At 39.6% G+C, this 5224-nt stretch overlaps 1 long non-coding RNA gene across 1 annotated transcript; it reads left to right on the top strand.

Annotated features, from left to right (window-relative positions):
- The first annotated feature begins 24 nt into the window (after positions 1-24).
- On the top strand, positions 25-1180 carry LOC119305317. Its single transcript, XR_005148613.1, has 2 exons — positions 25-649; positions 833-1180. It is a non-coding gene; the product is annotated as an uncharacterized LOC119305317 (long non-coding RNA).
- The last annotated feature ends 4044 nt before the right edge of the window (positions 1181-5224 follow it).

Raw genomic sequence — 5224 nt, 5'->3', positions numbered from 1 at the left:
CCGGCCCCTGCCCCAACGGGCACCGCCGGCCCCGCGCCACCCACACCCCATCCCAACCGGAGCCTCCGCCCCCGCGCCGCCCGCACCCCGCCCCAACCGGCGCCGGCACTGCCACCCCAACGGGCATCGCTATAGGCCCGCCCCAACCGAGCGTGCCGCCGATGGCTGCCTCGCACCCCCGACCCTGGAGGGCACCATGCGCCCCCGCCGGGCCCTGCCACCTCTGCTGGCTCCCGCTTGGATCCGGTGATGCCATCGACCATCGGAACCGATGCCGCTCGCACCCCGGTCACCTCTGCCGCTAGCACACCGCCGTTGTGCGCCGCCGATGCAGGACACATACTGATGCTCTGTTGCTGTGCCGCGGATGACCAAGAGTGACCTTCTTCCACCTCCCCAAAAGCCGCCACTCGGGACCCCCGCACTCAGGCCCTCCCCTTGCCGCCGCAAACTTCTCCCCCTACCACCGTGACCTTCTTCCCCTTGCACCGCGACCTTCTTCCACCTTCCTCCTCCACCCTTCGGTCGTGAGGCAACGCACCAACTAGCCAAATGGGTCACCGCCCACCACCCGCACGCCATCCAACACAGATCGATACCAGGCAACATGAGATATCCCTCCTCCCAACGCGTCTCTACCATCCTGCAGGTATTTTCCCTCCCTGTCTTCTCTAAACTCTCACTTTGGGAGTATTTGACCTTCTTTGAGTATTTTTTTTGAGTTTGTTCTCTGAAAAACTAAACTTGGAAGACCCCTTTCATATATCTGATGGTGGTTTGAGATTTGAGCATAGCTAAACTGCACTTTGACAAAAAATGTGAAAAAATGCAGGTTTGTCCCATTTGTTTGGTCACGACGGTGCTCTCATTTGAGCAGCCATAGCATCACAGAAGCTCTTCAAAAAATGGACCTGATGGTGGTTCATGTGAGCAGCCATAGAAAACAATCGCTACCAGATATCTAAATTCTTCAAACATAGCAATGTGTTATCTTTTTCGTTTGTAGGCTGCTTTGTAGAATTTGTAATAGTAGCATGGTCAGATTCAGATTATAATGTGCCATTCTGTAACACACTATGTGCCATTTTTAGTTCAAAGTCTAGCAGAGTTTAGGAAAAGGTTTTTGTAAATTACAGTATGAGCCATTTCCAGCTCATGTTCAGCAGAGTTTTCAGTTTCATGAAAGATTTTGTAGAAAAGAAACGATAAGCCATTTTTAGTTCAAGTAACATGACATGTGCAGCATGAAACCTAGTTGACACAAAATGAAATGTGCGGCATATATTCCAGTATGTGGACAAATAGAGAATGACGAATTTTATGATTACTTAGTGATGCATTTGCCGAGTCATGATGGTAGAAAGTTCATAGGAAGTTCAAACAAAAAAATAGAGTAGTTCAAAAATAAAAGAGCATTTAGAAGCGGATATTCCATAGTTTCTAAAAATAAAAAAACAAGAAGTTCGAATTTTAAAAATAGAGAAGTTCAAAAATCATAAAAGGGACCTTTCATCGTTTCTAGAATTAACAAAATTCTAGAAGTTCAAATTACAAAAACGGGCGGTCCAAAATTTATTACAAAACTAGGATATTTCCATTACTAAAAGAAATAATCAAGAAGTACAAATTACAAAAATAGAGAAGTTCTATATAAATAAAAAACTTTGATTTTCCTCGTTACTAAATAATAAACCAAGAAGTTCAATTTCAAAAAATGGAGGAGTTCAATATTTATTACAAAAACTCGAATTTTTCCCGTTACTAACGAATAAACCGAGAAGTTCAGTTCGAAAATAACCAAGAAGTTGTATAATGTTTATTACATTTCTAAAAAATACACAATGAAGTTGAAATAAAAAGGTAGAGCATTTCAATGCCTATAAAAAACTCACATATATTCGCGTAACCGAGAGAAGTTCATCTTGATAACTGTCAGAAGTTCACGTACTACACGGTGTGCATTTGGTATGAAAAAAAGAATGAAAAAGCAAATGGCTAAAAGTTTTGATGCTAGAAGTTAAAGTCATCGGCCCGAGAAAATTCAAAAATTCTTGTGTGAGAGGTTGAACAAAAATACGTGACAGAAATTCAAGGTGAAAACAACAGGGAGTTCAACTACTACATGGAATGCGCTTCAGATAAGAATATAAGAATAGAAAACAAAAGGCTTTAAAGGTTTGTTGCAAGAAGTTCACATGCTCCTCCGTGCAAGGTTCGGAATTTATATTGCGAGACGTCCGACTTCCAATTACATGTTTGAAACAAAAAAGCAAAAAATGATGTCCGACCTTCAATTGCGTGTAATTCAACGTATACACAAAAATGTGACAGAAGTTCATAGTGAAAACAATGAGAAGTGTAAGTACTGTAAGAAATGCATTTCAGGTGAGAACAAAGGTATAAAAATAAAAGGTTAAAAGGTTTGCTGAAAGAAGTTCAGGTGCTCTGTCAGGAGAAGTTCAAAAATTCTTGCGAGAGAGGTTCACCTTGTATTTCCATGTTCGATTTTTTTCTGTATAAAAATCGAATACAATTCTTTACTCAAAATATAAAAAGGTGAAGTTCAAATTGAAATAACAGAGAAAAGGCAAAGTCCAAAATATGAACCACGTGTGTGTTTCATATGAGAAAAAAATGAATAAAAGGCAAAGTCCAATTTTTTTGTTGTTATAAGTTCAAGTCCTCGGTCGAAAAAAGTAAAAAAAAATTACTATGAGAAGGGTTTGTACAAAATCATTTGTGTAACACTAACGAATGGATGAGAAAAATTACAAACAAAAACACTTGATAGAAGTTCAACGTGAAAATAGCAGGAAGTTCAACTACTACATTGGATGAATTTCACATGAAAAACTTTTAAAACCCTCGCGAGTATGAAAAAATGATCAACACGGGAAAGTTGCATGTCTACAGCAGCTTTCCATCGGTATATCACTTGCTCAATTCCGGTGAGTGTTCCGGTGCGTGGATGGAGAGCCACGGGCAAAAAAAGCACGTGAAAAAGAGAGTGAAGTTCAAGGTTTCATACCGAGAAGTTCAGGTACTTCACGCGATGCATTTTTCACGAATCTGTTTCGCGATAAAGACAGAACGAATGATCTCACCATTTTCCAGATTACTTGAAAACGGCAGGGAATCACAGAAAACCGTCAACATGTAAAAGTTTCGCATTTTCCTTAGCTTTTCAATGGTATATTATTTGCCCCATTTCGATAAAATTTGTGGAAATTACAGCGAAAATACGTTTTTAGCCATTTTGAAAACTGACATAAAATAGTAAGGAATTGGGAGAAATAATATATACCAAAAAGTTTCTCATTTCCTGAAGCTTTCCAACTCCGTATGATTTGTTGCATTCGGACATAGGGTTAAAAAATACATCGAAAATACGAACTCGGTGAAACTTGTACCGTTTTCTAAATCACTTTTAAACCATTCAAAATTAGAAAAAACTTTCTACATGAAAAAGTAGCTCATTTTCATAAGCTTTCCAACGCCATATCATATGCCTCAGTTGGTTTAGCCGTTTAGAAATGACATCGAAAATATGAACTCGGCTGTTCGGTTTGTGAAATTTTATGATTTTCCAAATTACTCTTTAACCGTAGGGAATTAGAGAAAACTTTCAACATGTGGAAGGAGTGGTTTTGCAGCAGCTTTCCAACGCCATATTACTTGCCTCATTCCGATAAACGGTTTAGAAATGCGATCGAAATTTGTGTGAAGAAAAAACGGTTTTCAAAACTACTCTTAAACCGCTTACATTTTGCGAAAAATTTAACTTGGGTCATGATACTCGTGTCCATAGCTTTCCAACGGTATATAGCAGGCCCTATTTGGGCAATGTTGTGGGAAGTTCAACCTAGCACAGGGGGAAGTTCAGGTCGAACAACTCAGGCAGTAAAATCGCAAAAAACGCGAGTTCTTCATGACCCGAGTGCAAAATCCGCCTATGAGCGAGATTCCTATCTAAAACGAGTGTTTAGTTGCTAAACGGTTTAGAAATGCGATCGAAAATACGATCCACGTTTTTTGTATGAAGAAAATATGGTTTTCAAAATTCCGATAAAGGTCGGGTTCGTATAGAGGGAAGTTCAGGCGCGTGTACAAACAAAAATACATCACAGAAGTTCAATGTGAAAATAGCATGAAGTTCAACTACTACGCTGAATGAATTTCAGATGAAAAACTTTCAAAATCGTCGCGAGTATGAAAAAATGATCAACACGGGAAAGTTGCGTGTTTACAACAGCTTTCCATCGGTATATCACCCGCTCAATCCCCGTGAGCGGGATGGAGAGCTACGAGTAGTGAATGAAGATCTATGAGCAAAAAAATCACGTGAAAAACAGAGTGAAGTTCAGGTACACGCACCGAGAAGTTCAGGTTCTTCACGCGGTGCATTTTCGAAGAATATGTTTCGCGGTAGAGGCAGAACGAATGATCCCGCCGTTTTCGGAATTACTTGAAAACTGCTAGGAACCAGAGAAAACCATCAACATGAAAAAGTTTCATATTTTCCGTAGCTTTTTGACGGTATATTATTTGCCCGATTCCGATAAAGTTCGTAGAAATTACGGCGAAAATACATTTTTCGCCATTTTCAAAACTGACTTAAAACCGTAAAGAATTGGGAGAAACAATGCATACCAAAAAGTTTCGCACTTGTTCAAGCTTTCCAACGCCATATCATTTGCTGCATTCGGACGCATGGTTAAAAAATTAAATACGAACTCGGTAGGACTTGGACCATTTTCTAAATTACTCTTAAACCAATCAAAATTAGAAAAAACTTTCAAGATGAAAAAGTAGGGCATTTTCATAAGCTTTCCAACGCCATAGCATATGCCTCCATTGGATTAGCCGTTTAGAAATGACATCAAAAAAACAAACTCGGCTGTTCGGTTTACAAAATTTTACGTTTTTCCAAATTACTCTTTAACCATAGGGAATTAGACAAAACTTTCAACATGTGGAAGGAGTGGTTTTGCAGAAGCTTTCAACGCCATATTATATGCCTCATTCTGATAAACGGTTTAGAAATGCGATCGAAAATACGATTCACATTTTTTGTGCGAATAAAAAACGGTTTTTAAAGCTGCTCTTAAACCGCTTATATTTTGCCAAAAATTTAACTTGGATCATGATATTGGTGTCCATAGCTTTCCAACGATATATAGCAAGCCCTATTTGGGCAATGTTCCTGGAAGTTCAACCTAGTTCA

The sequence above is a fragment of the Triticum dicoccoides genome, chromosome 5B (assembly GCF_002162155.2).
Source record: "Triticum dicoccoides isolate Atlit2015 ecotype Zavitan chromosome 5B, WEW_v2.0, whole genome shotgun sequence".
Classification (NCBI taxonomy): Eukaryota; Viridiplantae; Streptophyta; class Magnoliopsida; order Poales; family Poaceae; genus Triticum; species Triticum dicoccoides.
This window is presented reverse-complemented; position numbering and strand designations above follow the sequence as displayed.